This window comes from Miscanthus floridulus, chromosome 7 (genome assembly GCF_019320115.1).
Source record: "Miscanthus floridulus cultivar M001 chromosome 7, ASM1932011v1, whole genome shotgun sequence".
Taxonomy (NCBI): domain Eukaryota; kingdom Viridiplantae; phylum Streptophyta; class Magnoliopsida; order Poales; family Poaceae; genus Miscanthus; species Miscanthus floridulus.
The window spans coordinates 31302706-31319359 of NC_089586.1; the positions used below are offsets into that span (position 1 = coordinate 31302706).

At 44.6% G+C, this 16654-nt stretch overlaps 1 long non-coding RNA gene across 1 annotated transcript; it reads right to left on the reverse strand.

Moving 5' to 3' along the window:
* Window positions 1-10945: 10945 nt before the first annotated feature.
* Window positions 10946-13455, reverse strand: LOC136462979 (uncharacterized). Its single transcript, XR_010760860.1, has 2 exons — window positions 11603-13455; window positions 10946-11503 (listed from the first exon to the last, which is right to left on the reverse strand). It is a non-coding gene; the product is annotated as an uncharacterized lncRNA (long non-coding RNA).
* Window positions 13456-16654: the final 3199 nt, after the last annotated feature.

Sequence of the window (16654 nt, forward strand, 5' to 3'; positions counted from 1 at the left end):
ACCTATTTGCAAGCAGCTTGGCAAATATTTTTGCGATGCTATGAATAAGGCTTATGGGCCTGAAGTCCGTTGCTCGCCTAGCTTCCATCTTCTTTGGGACTAGAACAATATTTGCCGAATTTAGCGGTTCAAAGCCTTGGGAGTTGAGCATGACCATGTTGTTTAGTGCTGCTGTGACATCCTTTTTAATTATTTCTCAGCAGGATTTGAAAAAGGCACCCGTGAATCCATCTGGACCAGGCGCTTTGTCAGATGGCATGGAGTTGATTGTGTGTTTTATCTCTTCCTTTGTGAATGGTGACTCCAACATCGAAAGGTCTCTTGGGATGTAGCCAAGCGCATTCCAATTGAAGGTCCTTGATCTTGGAGGCACCGAACCAAGGTGGTTTGAGAAATAATTAGCCACCACCTTCTCTTTGTCGTCATGGGTGACAGCCACCCCCACGTCCGCATGCAGGCAGTGTATGTAATTTTTTTCTTAACCTCGTGCTGGCTCTAATGTGGGAGAATTTTGTGTTCGTGTCTCCACCACGGATGTGTGCCACTCTAGAGCGTTGCCTGATCCTTGATTTTCGATGGCGGCGAGACCGGTGCTCCTTGCTTTTAACTGGCGACGTTGGTCAAGCTCCTAGGCCGTGAGTGTTCTGATTTCCTGAGCCCCTTCATGCTGCAATAGCACCTCTTTGACGATGGCCAGCTGCAGCCTCGTGTCCCCAATTTTCTCTTTGTGCCAGAACTCTTCATACTCAATGGATGGAATACTAACAAAATTTCCTTTGAGTCTATTCTTATATATACTCCATATAAATATAATTGACCTTATTCAAATGCAAAATAGGATAAGGTTTTAAATATTAATGCTTGGTTCATTTAATAAAGAAACACAAATTATAGATGTAATTTAGATGAGGATATTTAAAATATATTGCTTGCATAGTCTCTACTCCCTCAGTTTTGAATATAAGGGATTTGGAGTTTTGGGTATCCTAAGTCATTGAGACTTATTGCATCATATTTAGTCAACACAACATATACATATGAAAATAATGGGATATGGGTATAAATAGTATTTAATTCCATTTAAAAATATCCTGCCACAATTAATAAATTTAAAACGTGCAAATTCTATTCAAACTCCTTCCTTTTTTTCCACAAATTTTTACTAAGAACATATTCATTGACCTGTTTTTTTGATATGTGGAGATAGTACAGCTCCTCTATCTGATCCGGCCACCCTTGATAGAATTAGCAATTGAATAGTCTCAATTCCAACATCAATAATCATTGTCCCGGATGGCATACACCTAATCAAATAAACACTAACACCATTAATAAATATTTCTAAATACAGGATTATGAATATGTAACTGGTTATCATAAAAGTTCTTGTATGCAATTGGAAAGTGTCACTTTGTGATAGCTATAAGTACAGGACTGAGGACTTGTTTTGTGGTGTGCTTAGTCATGCTGCGTGGAAGTTCGGAAAGTGAAGGCAAAATTAAATAACAATTGTAGAATTAGTTTAGATGCCTGTCAGTTTGCAAACGGTGAAGAGTAGACTTCTTCGGTACACAGTCATGTTTGGATTGACTAATACCCCCATCAAATCTTCTGTAGTTCAAGACGATTTTTCTTAAAAAGGTTGCAAGTGAATTTAGTAAGTCTCTACAGCTTAAAACATTGATGAAACAATCTCTAATACAAGGAATACCTACTACTAACTCATGTCCTACTCCTTTGGTTGCAAGAGAAGATCCAACAGGGGGCAGCAAAGTGCAAGTAGTGAAAACAATGCAGATCCCTACTTGCGTCAGCATTAAACTGAACTCCCATAGCACTGTACTATTTTTCATGTTCCAATAAATCAAATGTAAGTATTGAACAGTTAGCCAAGCTTTTGCTTTCTGCTATTCATCAGTGAGTCATTTGAACCACAGGTACTACTTCCTTTTTTAAAAAAGTGGATAACTACTGCCACTGTGCCGCAAATATCCATACTAACTTGCTTTTTAGGTGACAAAAAATTTCAAAAGTATTAAGCCACAACTTTGCCTAAACAACTTCGAAACCATTTGTATAATCTGTTCAGGTACCCCATATTTCACATAATTGAATGCAAAATTAAATTGCTTACTATTTAGTTAAATGGTCCAACTCCAATGTATTGAGAAAAAAACATTTTGCTACAGTTGAAGCAACCCAAATACTGCACTGGATTAGATGTACCAGTGAGCGCATGATCCATCGAAGAAGGCAAAATTCATAACCAACAGCAAACCTGCAGTTAGCGTCAATCAGCATTGCAGATAGATACCATGAAACATCGACCTTAGATGAGGTGAAGGCGACGAAGTTACCCTCAAGCAAGCATGGCGGCAACAGTGAAGAGTAGACTTCTTCAGTACTCAGTCATGTTTGGATTGACTAATACCCCCATCAAATCTTCTGTACTTCAAGACGATTTTTCCTAAAAAGGTTGCAAGTGAATTTAGTAAGCCTCTACAGCTTAAAACATTGATGAAACAATCTCTAATACAAGGAATACCTACTACTAACTCGTGTCCTACTCCTTTAGTTGCAAGAGAAGATCCAACAGGGGGCAGCAAAGTGCAAGTAGTGAAAACAATGCAGCTCCCTACTTGCGTCAGCGTTAAACTGAACTCCCATAGCACTGTACTATTTTTCATGTTCCAATAAATCAAATGTAAGTATTGAACAATTAGCCAAGCTTTTGCTTTCTGCTATTCATCAGTGAGTCATTTGAACCACAGGTACTACTTCCTTATTTAAAAAAGTGGATGACTACTGCCACTGTGCCCCAAATATCACTACTAACTTGCTTTTTAGGTGACAAACAATTTCTAAAGTATTAAGCCACAACTCTAAATCAAGTGCCTAAACAACTTTGAAACCATTTGTATAATCTGTTCAGGTTCCCCATATTTCACGTAATTGAATGCAAAATTAAATTGCTTACTATTCAGTTAAATGGTCCAAACTCCAATGTATTGAGAAAAAAAAACATTTTGCTACAGTTGAAGCAACCCAAATACTGCACTGGATTAGATGTACCAGTGAGCACATGGTCCATCGAAGAAGGCAAAATTCATAACCAACAGCAAACCTGCAGTTAGCGTCAATCAGCATTGCAGATAGATGCCATGAAACATCGACCTTAGATGAGGTGAAGGCGACGAAGTTACCCTCAAGCAAGCATGGCGGCAACGGTGAAGAGTAGACTTCTTCGGTACTCAGTCGTGTTTGGATTGACTAATACCCCCATCAAATCTTCTGTACTTCAAGACGATTTTTCCTAAAAAGGTTGCAAGTGAATTTAGTAAGCCTCTACAGCTTAAAACATTGATGAAACAATCTCTAATACAAGGAATACCTACTACTAACTCGTGTCCTACTCCTTTGGTTGCAAGAGAAGATCTAACAGGGGGCAGCAAAGTGCAAGTAGTGAAAGCAATGCAGATCCCTACTTACGTCAGCATTAAACTGAACTCCCATAGCATTGTACTATTTTTCATGTTCCAATAAATCAAATGTAAGTATTGAACAATTAGCCAAGCTTTTGCTTTCTGCTATTCATCAGTGAGTCATTTGAACCACAGGTACTACTTCCTTATTTAAAAAAGTGGATAACTACTGCCACTGTGCCCCAAATATCACTACTAACTTGCTTTTTAGTTGACAAACAATTTCTAAAGTATTAAGCCACAACTCTAAATCAAGTGCCTAAACAACTTTGAAACTATTTATATAATCTGTTCAGGTTCCCCATATTTCACGTAATTGAATGCAAAATTAAATTGCTTACTATTTAGTTAAATGGTCCAAACTCCAATGTATTGAGAAAAAAACATTTTGCTACAGTTGAAGCAACCCAAATACTGCACTGGATTAGATGTACCAGTGGGCACATGATCCATCGAAAAATGCAAAATTCATAACCAAGCGGTTAGTGTCAATCAGCATTGCAGATAGATACCTTGAAACATCGACCTTAGATGAGGTGAAGGCGATGAAGTTACCCTCAAGCAAGCATGGCGGCAGCCTCAGTAACCTTACACTACGTCAGAATAGCACTTCACTGCCAGTTCAAAATACCTCATCACTGTCGGATTTTAAACCGGCACAACCATACCGGCAGTGATGAGGGTAAGCTATCACTATCGGTTCCTATGAACCGGCAGTGTTCTTCAACTTCACTGCCAGTTCTTTACACAACCAACAGAGTTCAGTTCCACCAACACTGCCGGTTCATAAGACCACCCGGTAGAATTCAGTTCCACCAACACTGCCGGTTTGTGTTTCAATCGGCAGTGTTGTCGTAAGAATCACTGCCAGTTTGTGTCAAGAACCGGCAGTGATGGCTAAGCCAACACTGTCGGTTTGTGGCTCTAGCCGGCAGTGCCATCATTGCCGGTTTGTTGCTAACCAGCAGTGATGTTTACGACAACACTACCGGTTTTGCTGTTAACCGACAGTGATGTCACGTTCACATTTTATTATTTTATAATTTATTTTAATTTATATTTTTTCATGGAATCGTGTTTCGCTTTATATACGCTACGTAGGCATCAATATTAAACATTACAAATGTTACGGTTACAGTTCAAATGTTCTTATCAAGATCTCGATAACTCAAAATAAAAAAGAAATGTTCTCGGACTTCACAGATTGTGCAATGCTTCTCAAACTTCTTACAATAATCTGGCGAGCCGCTCTAGGCCATACTGGTCCTTGTACTTCACGGATTGTGCAATGGAAAATACTTCATCTTTTTCCAATACCTCGGCTAAGATGAATTTTGCCAGCTCCGATTGCAGTGCGACAATCTCCATGTCTAACAGCCTTTCGTGGTTATATTTTTTGCGCTGTCGTTCAAAAAAGATGATATCCACAGAGGAATCAGTAAATTATTTTGTTGAATTATTAACAAACATAAATGAAATGGGGATTATACACACCAACTTATCGGCTTCTTCCGATTTTTCCCGCCGATGTAGAGAAGCATTGCCCACATTACATAAAACCCGCATTCATTGTTTCCCGCCGGCTATTTTAGGTACTTCCCCTCCATTTCGACAACCTTGAATGGGACCTGCGTCCCACCGATATGTCTTCTTCAGACACTGAGCAACATTAAAAGGAGAAACATTAGAAAGCGGTATGTGTGATTAGAAAATAATATGTTATTAGGATCGCTTACTAATTTAGCACTGCCACCAGTGCATCCAGATGATGAAATGGTTTTTTCTTTGAGTCCCACACCTCGATCAGATTTTTGGCAAGATTAACACAAATGAAGACGAAATGGTTGTTGCAATCACAGAATCCTAATTATCAAATAATCTTAACGAAAAAATAAGCATAAAATTAAAAGTCGAGAACACATACTCGCAGTTGTAGGCTAGAAGCATGTGGGTTTTGTTCTTCATCATGAATTCATCGAAAATAGCAATCAATCTCTATTTCAGGTCTTCCACGTTACATCCATGGAGGCCTAGACATGTCCTCACATTGACTCGCAAGGGGTCCAAGAACCCTATGTTATCCCATTTGCTTTTTAGAATGTAAAATTTTGCTATACACCTACATAAAATCATGGGAAGTACTCAAAAGTTAATAATTTATGTCTCGAGAGAGTAGTTAATTATAATATCGTGCGTGTAAGGTACTTACATAGTCCACAGCGTCAACATTTGTGTATCGAGAGAGCGTTTCTGGTATAGCTAGAACAAGCACTCCCACTCGACATCGAACTTCTCTTCTTCAGGATAATGGAAAACATGTGGCGAACGGATAACAACCTCAAAACCAAAGTCGTCCATCTCTGTTGCTTAAACCATGTAATATTGATGACACTGACGCATATATGTTGTCAAATTTTTATACTCATGATCGGGAACCAAAAGATTGCCCCTTTCATACTTCATTGCCGGTGTTCTCGTCCCTTGTACATCATAATAGATGTTCGCGGCCTCTTCCATGGTCAATTCAGGGTTGTCTTCGACGTACTTCTGTATGTTCCTTAAATCTTTATTGTGTATTTCTTCGGCTCTTGTTGTAGCGTATTGATTCTGTGTTTGCCTTTTGAATTCGGACTTCAACAAAAACAGAGGCAGTGAGGCATAGAGATTGAAGAAACTAACACAATCTTCCTTTGAGATGTGTGCTGTAAATTTTTCTTTCATCAAGGTGGTAACGCTGCCACTGAATGACCTTTTTCTTTTTTGTTGGTCCACTTTGGGAGCATTAGCGACCGAATCCAAGGACCTTTTCTACGACTGCGAGGATGTCCTTGATCTTGTTTTGGGTTGAGGTGGAGGAGGAGGAGGATGACGACGAGAATTCTGCTTTTTCGGGGCTGATGAAGATGGAGGAGGAGGAGTAGGAGTCTTCTCTTTTCTCAGGGCTGATGAAAATGGAGGATGAGGAGGAGGAGTCTTCTCTTTTCTCAGGGCTGATGAAGATGGAGTCGGATGAGGAGAAATAGAAGGAGACCTCTGTCTTCTCAGAGGTGATGGCAAGGGATGAGGAGGGGAGTGATCTCTGTTGGGAGATGGTGAGTGATCATCGTGGGTGGGCAAAGACTCATAGTCATCCTCATCATCAGAGGACAATTGGTGGTCAAGCTTAATGAAGCGTTTGCGCCAGGCCACTTGAGAGCCCTTGTTAAGACCAAGTTTTGGCATGTCTTCCACTACGGGGTACTCAATGTGTATTTTGTTATACTTCTTATCAAGTATTCTATTAATGGTGATGCGAGCGTACCCCTATGGAATTGGGCGGCCATTAATGGTCCCGTCTCCCGCAGGCCAGGCCTGGGCAAGTGTCACCTTGTCCTTTGTCCATTCCTAACGGATGTACAACTTGACATTGACGGGTTCAGTGATGCCGTCCACCGGATGAGGCACATTCGCATCTTCTTTGTCGAGCGGGGTCGATCCATAGCTGCTACAACCCCTAAACTGTGGGCTAAAGATAATAGGAGTAGGGTTTTGTGGTACTCCTGACCCCTTGGACAACAAAATTTGCTGAACTCATGCTTCAATAGTCGCCTCAATCCGTGCATCCATTCTTTCTTCCATCTCTTATAGTCGCCTCAAATACTCTGCCTCTTGATCCTCTCTACCCCTCGAGCGGCTCTGGTAAGTGTTAGATTCTTGGGGGAATGCTAGTTTCCAAGGAACAACACCGGTTCCTCTAGTGCGACCAGAGAGCTCCTTGGTTTCGAGTGCTTGGGTGAGCACGTCTTTCTCCCTATTAGAAGTGCGAGTCCCTTGCCTCACCTCCTTAGTTACCTGGGAGATCCTCTAGATGAGTTTGCTCATGGGTTGATTTGTGGAGCTAAAGCTCCCGTCCTCGGCGTGCCGTACATTCCTCCCCATATAGTATATTATTGATCTGGGCTCCCAATCGGCGGTCTCAACCTGAACGCCTTCCTCAGCAAGGCGATCCATCTTTTGAAGTTCTGCTTCAAATTCTGGCATCTTTTTGGCGTAGCCACGAGAGCTGAGATGATAATTAATTAATGGATTACATAGTTCTGCTTCAAATACAGTATACATCTTTTTGGCATCTTTTGAAGTCTCCCCATGCAGTCAGTTTATATTCTAAAATAACACAAAATTTTGTGTCTTGATTATTTAATTCTATGATAATTAATTAATGGTCTATAATTATCAAATAATAGTGTTTGTGAACATCATCTCAATATTTGATTATATAGTCAATAATTAAATTATAGAGATGCGCACAAAATATAAATTAGATATTCAGTGTGAATTACTGATACAACGTCTGCATAATGATTACATAGTTAACAATAATCTAACTATCTTTAGGTGCATCAACAATGATGGCCTCATTGTGATCAAGCCATATGTAAGTAGGTTCGTCACCCTCTTGAAGGATATGTAGGGGTACGTTCGCCCCGAATGGAGGCATTTCCTGATAGCCCCTATAGTCTTCTTCGTCCGTCACTCCATTGACACCGACAATCTTCCTTTTCCCTTCTAGGACTACTTTTAGCCTTCCTTTTGTCTTGTTGTCCCTTGCATAGAAGACTTACATAACATCTCTTGCAAGGACAAAGGGGTCGTCTCTGTATGCGGTCTTAGTGAGATCAACGGTATTGAACCCTTCGCTGTCAGTGTTGATTTCCTCGAGCCAGACCCACTGGCAGCGAGAAAGAGCTGCCTTCAACGGACCATAGGCTAGCTCCCATATCTCCTCTATGAAACCATAGTATGTTGCCTGCACGTTGCCGTTTTCGTCATGAGCATTAAAATGAACACCACAATTTTGGTATGTGCTCTTTCCATCTTGCTTTTTTGTGTAAAATGTGAATCCATTGATCTCATACCCTTGGTACTTAAGATATGTACTCGAAGGTCCCTTGGCTAAGGCATCTAGTTGATTATCCAACTTTATTCCAAGCAAGCGACGTCGCAACTAGTTGACAAATTCCTCCTTATGTTTTTTATCCAGCCAAGCCCGTGACCTGCTCGGATACATAGTTTGCAGCGACTGCCTGTGCTCGTCAATGTATAGCATCACACCCTCGGCTTGCTGGAAAATAGCGAACTGTGCCTGTCTAAAAGAAATATGGTCGTCTACTATAACAAATTTCTCCCCGATCATTCCTTTGCCACGTAGTCTTCTCTTGTGATGAGATTCTAGAACTCTGACCCTTTTGATATCTAGATAATATGTGCAAAACTCAATGGCCTCCTCCGTTGACCATCCTTCAACCATGCCCCCTTCTGGCCTGAATCTATTCCTAACATACCTCCTGAAAACTTTGATCAATCTTTCAAAAGGGAACATTTGATGCAGGTACATTGGGCCAAGGGCTCTAATTTGGTCAACAAGATGAATGCGCAGATGCAATGAGATATCAAAGTAAGTCGGCGGGAAATACATCTCAAGCCTAATGAGAGTTTCGGCTATGTCCCACTGTAGCTGCTCTAGCATGGACACATCAATGACCTTTTTTGAGATCACGTTAAAGAATGAGCAAAGCTTTATGATTGGGGTGCGGACCTTTGGGGGGAGGATACCACGCACGACAACAGGGAGCAGCTGAGTCATAATGACATGACAGTCATGGGCCTTCATAGGGCCATAGTTGAACTTGAGTTCTCTCATGTTCACTAGCCTCTTTGGGTTTGCACAGTAGTCCGTCGGGACTTTGAGTTCATTGAAGAAAGAAATAAGTGCACCCTTTCTTCCTTCTTCAATGTCCATGATGCAATCGAAAGTTTGAATTGGCCATTCTCTAGCTCCATGGGATGCAGCTCCTTCCTGGTTCCCAAGTGTTGCATGTCTAGGCGTGTGGCTAGTGAATCCTTCGATGTCCCACCGGTGTCCATCAAGGTATTAAGAGTGTTAGCGCACACATTTTTAGTGATGTGTATGGGATCAAGACAGTGGTGTACACTCAGAAATGGTCAGTAAGGTAGTTTCTAGAAAACCAATTTTTTCTTTCAAATGCTCCCATTAGGCGCTGCTACTGCATTGTCCCCCTTCCCAAGGATAACCTCTAGTTTGTTGAGTTCTCGAAGTATCGCAGGCCCGTCTCGATATTTTGGAGCTAAGCGTTTCTCAATAGTACCATTAAAATATTTTCTGATCCTATGGTAAGGGTGATCCTTAGGTAGGAACCTACGGTGTCCCATATAAACTATCTTTGAGTTATTTGGCAGATCTACCGCATCGGTGTCGTCCAAGCACTTGACACATCCAGTTTAGCCTTTTGTCTTCTCTCCGGGTAATGAACCTTGACCTGGCAAGTCGGTGATTGTAGCGATAAGTACTCCCTTGATCGTGACATGTTAGTTTTTGTACTCGTCCCAAACATCCGGCACACCCTTTTCAAACATCTCCACTAGTTCATCGATCACTGGTTCTAGAAATACATCGATGCCATTCCTAGGTTGTCTTGGCCCTTGGATCAGTAGTGGCATCTGGATGTACGACCGCTTCATATAGACCCAAGGTGGAAGGTTGTATATACAGAGCATCACTGGCCAGGTGCTATGATTGCTTCTAACCTGGTCGAAAGGATTCATCCCATCTGTGCTCAAAGCAAACCAAAGGTGCCTTACCTCTCCACCAATGTCCTTATATAACATAGTATTGATAGTCCTTCAGTCATGCCCATCGGCGGGGTGCTTCATCATTGTATCTTTCTTACGCTCTTCGCCATGTCAGCGCAATAGCTTGGCTGACTTTGCACATGCAAATAGCCTATGCACCCGGGGAGCTATAGGGAAATACCAAATGACCTTTACGGGACCTCCTCTGATCTTGGTACCCTCATCTGACAGCCCTTCCTTGTACCGTGGAGCTTCACACTTGGGGCACTTGTCCAAGTCTTTGTATTTTTCTCCACGGTACAATATGCAATTATTGGAACACGCGTGGATTTTTTCAACCTCGAGGCCGATGGAGCAGATCATTTTCTTGGCCAAGTATGTCTTTTCTGGCAACTCATTTTTTTCTAGGAGCATTTTCCTTATTATACCTAACAACTGATCGAAGCCTTTATCGCTCAATCCGTTTGTCGATTTGAACTCTAACAGCATGATGTCGGCTTTCAGTTTGCTCATTGGACAATTCCTATACAATGGTGTTTTGCCATCTTGTCTTATTTTATCTAGCTTTCTCAGCTGTCTTTCACTAAGACATCCAGTCTCTACATTACGTAGCAGCTAAGAAATGCCATCGTTATCCTTAGTGTCGTCAGCTAGCGTTTTTCTAAACACATTATTAACTGTGGCCATAGGTTCCGTATTGACACTGGGTTCCTCATCAGCATCGTGGATGGCTACGTCAGGCATGTCCACATCATCATCGTTTTCCTGCAGAACATTCACAACAACCTCACCATGCATAGTCCATATCGTATAGTTTGGCATGAACCCTCTGGTAATCAAGTGCGATCGTATATACTCAATTTGATGAAAGTTCATTTGATTCTTGCAATCTTTGCATGGGCAGAAGACAGGGTTCCCATTCCCAGCATGGGCTTTGGCATCGGTGATAAACTGGCTGACGCCATGCATGTACCGCTTGTCCGTTCGAGACAGATGCATCCACTCTCGATCCATCTCTGCACAAAAAAGTACTGAGACAGTAATTACAAAGAATTAATAAGAAATCAAGCTTCATGAACAACAATTGTAGCTCAAAAGTACCATTTTTGGAAAACATTATTGTACACTAATTATTGGAAAATTGAAATTGGTAGCCCCGGCCCTGTAAATTGAAAATCATAGTAAAAAACAATTATTGCACAATAATGAAGAACATCTATTCTACTCTACTTCTAAGAACTAATTATAGCATCACATACTAACAATGATGATCTTGACCACCATGGAATAATTAGCTACGAATTTAAATGTGTTCATAGACACCAATCGTTTGGATGATGGATTCACCATAATTTGAGCCTTGCACAAATGTCCAATTGGAAAAGTGCTCTCTAGAATGGAGAAAGAACTAGAATGAGAATCGAGTAATGTAGCCATCAAAACGAAGGTAATTAAGCAACAAATCAAAGGAGTGGATGTTTGTTACTAACCTTAAAGCAAAAAGATTAAGCCATTCTTCAAAATCCAAGCACTAGATTATGGTGAAGAGCAGCCGCAACAATGGAGGGAAGGGCACAAACGCGCATCTCTGTTCTCGGGATGGAAGAGAGGAGGAAGGAGATGACGGCTGCAGTCTTTTGTGTTGTAGGCTTATCACCGTCGGTTCTTGGCTAGAACCGATAGTGAGAGCCAAATCACTGTCGGCTCTTGGCTTAAACCGGCAGTGATGAGTGGCCGCCAAAACACTGCCGGTTCAATCCATAAACCGGCAGTGATGTGGTCCTTCACTGCCGGTTTTAGCCCAGCCCCGATCATTTTTTCATTTTCAAGCTCATAACCGGCAGTGAAGATACATCACTGCCGGTTCTCACAAATCCGGCAGTGATGTGCAAATCTGGCGCAGTGTTAGCACAGGTGTAAGCCTCTGGGCACATAAATAAATTATTATCAAGATACAATTTCTCTAGATAAGCACCTACAACTTTGTTGATCTTTCATTATATATATAGACTGCTACCACTACATTGATTAATGACTCAAAACTGAAATCTGAACTGTGATAGGAAACAGTTATTTTGATGAGGTGTCACACTACAGTCAGATTCTACTTGTTTTCACTCAGACCGCATTTTTCAAGCAATTGATCTTAAAGATTGCACAACATTCAGCAGATAGTTGCATCAGTTTATCAATGATAGCAAAAGTACAACAGAGCATCTATCTTGCCTGAAATAAAACTCGAGAACTTTGTAATCAAAGTTGCAGATTCATTAGGAGTAAAACAGCAACAAGCAAGCCCCTAATCACACGCACCTCTCCCTTTGAAATGCATGTTGGCTACGCACACACAACGCCCACCGGTAGCTTTGCAAAGTTCGCAACTTTGCAAAGTTCCTTCGAACACGAGCAGACGCCGAGTCAAAGCACAGTAAAATAAGATAAGACCAAATGAAAGCCCAATCCCTAGGGAACTCACCGCGCAACAAAGATCCTAAGTGAAACCAATCCTGGGCGTCCAGATCATACGAGGCCAGGTGCATGCGGACGCCATGGCCTCTTGCCTCGACGCCGGCGATTCCAGCATGTTCCCCTTGACGAGCGACGGTCTGGCCTCTGGGGCGCGCGATCGCGCGGCGATCGGGGTGGAGAGGGAGGCGACTCTTGCGCTGGATACATGAGAGCGGGAGAGGGCTACGCAAGCCGTGGGCAGACGCCCCATCGCCGCTTGCATAACTCCCGCATGACAGGGTGGCCGCGGCGGTGCATGGGAGCGCTAGATTTCGGAGCGGGTACAGGGCGGGCGGGTAGGCTCGCGTGGGTGGAAAAAAACCCCGACTACGAGTCACCGGCAACGTGAAACACAGGTGTTTTATACGTTCCCACCGTTCTTCTCGCGTGGGTTCACTTGTGAATATAAGGTGGGTAGAAGGTGTTTTTTTTTTGACAATGACAATATATTTCCAATTCCTTAGGATCCTTTATAGTAATATAGTATATAGATAAATAGATATAGATAGATAGATAGATATAGATGTAGAAACTTCAGTTTAGGCGTGATACGTGTTCGTGGCAAAGTCTAGGGGGGGCGCATACATGTTCTCTCGTCTTGTCATCAATATAGTCACAGGCTAAGACATCCATCACCGATAACTGAGACGTGGGGGTCGATGGCGAGGCCGCCCCCAGCTAGCTACTCTGGATCAGAGGAACCTGCTTGGTCCCGACCCGCGCGCAGATGGCGGTACCTCCGGCGGCAGCGTTGTGGCTGGCCGACGACGACCGGTGGTGCCACAGACTCTCAAGCAAGCATCCAGTTCCAAGAAGCAAGGACTAGTGGCCTACGATGGACAGCAGTAACAGGGGCTGCCCTCGCATACACTCCTCTCGCACCTGCCCGCCACCACGTCCATCCTCCTGCTGCTGCTCCTCCCAATCATCGTCGTGTCGCCGTTTGGCTGCCACCGCCGGTGACCAGCTGTTGCTGGTGTGTCCTCGTCACCACGTTCGCCTGCACCGGAAGGGTTTCCTATATAATCAGAGGTAAGAAGATCGAAAGACTGAGGATATAAATGTACGTGTCTGCACTGACTGCACCCGTACAGTTTGCAGAGAACGCGAGGCATGCCAAGAGTGTGGCCAGTAGAATCGGCGTCAACTTGCTGGCATTCATCTCGACGACGACGATTCTACAAACTCTCTCGCCCGATATGGCGATATATCGATGAACAGTTGAGCACATATGAAATAGGCTCTGGCCTTGAGCAATTTATACATGGATCAGCAAGATAGATATAACTACAAGCAAACGCAAGTCAGTTAGTGTCCAGCTGGTGGTTGCAGCGCTATCTCCATGAATGGTGTGGGATGGTCACGCAATGACGCAATGCGTGCTTTGCATGCCCGTGCCTGGAAACACAATTGGTGCATCATCTGATTTTCCGCCTATACAAATTTATTCCTCGAGGACTCTGATGACTCTACATAGTGCTATCATATAAGTTAGTATTAGCCTCTAAGCGCGGTATCAAGAAGCAACGAAATTAATACTGATACCCTCTGGTTCGCTAAAATGTAAGGCAGCCCCATTAGAAAGGATATGTACGCATTGTTAGCCCACAGGATCACCGGCTCAGGTGAGTCGACCACTCACCAGTCTTGCCGACTACGGCCGAGCACGACAGATGTTGTCCGACCACACACTATGGTCAGAGGTAGAAGAATAGATGGAGAACAGAGCGTACACACAGTACAAGCACCAGCGTTGGTCGGAGCCCTGTATAGGAGATGGCAAATCTGAACTCTCTTTACTGAGTCGCAGTGGCAAACTATATATACAACTCTATCTATCTAGTCCTATTACAACTGTCATGCTGCTATAGTGACTAGATAACACAGCAGAACTGACTCTGTGTCTGTCCCTGCTATGGCTACAGTACCACATCAGGGATCCTTTTCGGCGCTGCCTTCCCTTGTTGTGTGTTCACACAAGGAAGCAATAGATTATCTAACAATTCTTCGTCTAATCCTACAGTTATCCCTTGTACCCCCTTCATGCCGATCATCTCCTTCAGCTCCGTGAGTCAAAGACCTCCGAGCGGCTTGGTGAGGACGTCCGTGAGTTACCGACCAGTTTTGACGAACTCAATGGCGATCTGCCCTTCATCGACACAGTCCCTGAGGAAGTGAAACTTCACGTCGATGTGCTTGCTCCGGTCGTGGAGAACCGGATTCTTCGCAAGGGCGATGGCGGGCTAGTTGTCCACCATCAGTGCTGGTGGGTGAGCTTCCGCACCGGTCAGCTCACCCAGCAGCCGGCGCAGCCACACAACTTGGTACACCGCTGTGGCCGCCGCTACGTATTCTGCCTCGCACGTAAACAGCGCCACCACCTTCTGTTTCAGTGAAAGCCATAAAATTGAAGCTGACCCGGGAAGACGAGCACGCCAGAGGTGCTCCATCGTCCGTCGATGTCTCCCACCATGTCTGCATCGCTGAACACAGTGAGCTGTAGCCTACTCCCACTGGTCTTGGGGAAGATGATCCCCTGATCCACCGTTCCCTTGATGTAGTGCAGTAGCCGCTTAACCGTAGCCCAGTGATCCTCTCTGGAACCCTCCATGAAGCGACTGACGTAGCCCACGGCGAATGCAATGTCCGGCCTCGTGTGGACTAGGTAGCGTAGACCGCCGACGATGCTCTGGTAGAGTGTTGCATCCACCTTCGCCGCGGTGCTGGCCATCGTCAGTTTCAGCCGCTCCTCCATCGGAGTCACGCATGGCTTGCACTCAGCCATGCCGCTCCACTCCAGCAGCTTCGAGGCATACGCGCCTTGATTGGGCATGAGTTCCTCTTTCCCCTGTCTCACCTCGATGCCGAGGTAGTAGGAGAGTGCGCCGAGATCGCTCATTCAGAGATAAGCCGCCATCTCGCGCTTGAAGCTATTGATGTCCTCTGCACGCGCACCGGTGATGATCAAGTTATCCACATACACGCCGACAACAAGCTCCTCCTTCCCCCATCACCGCGTGTAGAGCGCATGCTCGGTTGCGCACAGCTAGAACCCAAGCTCGCCCAGCGTGGCATCAAGCTTGGCGTTCCACACTCGTGGGGCCTGCCGTAGCCCGTAGAGGGCCTTGTGCAGTCGGAGTACCCTGTGCTCCGCTCCCTTGACGGCAAAACCTAGAGGTTGCCTGACGAAGACCATCTCCGCCAGCTCGTCGTTGAGGAAAGGTCGATTTAACGTCCAAGTGATGGGCGCGCTAGTCCTTTGCTGCTGCCAAGGCTAGTAGCAAACGGATAGACTCCATGTGCGCTACTGGTGCAAAGACTTCCTCAAAGTCGATGCCCTCGCGGTGAACAAAGCCTCGAGCGACGAGATGCGCCTTGTGCTTGACAATGGCACCGATCTCGTCCCGCTTGACTTTGTACACCCACTTCAGGCTGATCGGACGGCATCCTGATGGTGGATCGACGAGCTCCCATGTCTCATTTTCCTCGATCGCCTTTATCTCCTCCAGCATCGCCCGTCGCCAGTTTCCATCACGCTCGGCCAGCGCGAACGTGGGTGGTTTCTCTGCACTGACGAGCAGCAGCTCTTGGTCATTGAGCAGCCAACCAGCTAGGCCTGAGGGCCCTGTGTCGCCGACGATGCCATCCAGCCTGTGAAACCATGCCTCCTCACCTTCATGGAAGGCATCCATAAACTCAGTGATGTCACTTAGAGGTGAGGCGAACTCGATCGGTGTCGATGGAGTTCCCTGTTCCGCCGGAGTGCTCGGCACAGCACCCAGAGTACTTGGCACTACTCCTGGACTATTCATCATAACTCCTATAGTGCTCAGCACCACTGTAGGAGTGCTAAGCCTCAGTCTTGGAGTGGTCGGCACCACTATAAGACCTTTTGGCTCTACTATAGGAGTGCTCGGCACCCGTCCTGGAGTGGTCGCCACCACTGTAGAACCTCCCGGCACCACTCCTGGCGTGCTCAGCATCCCTCTAGGAGTGCTCGGCACACCTCCCTGAGTGCTCGGCATCCCTCCCAA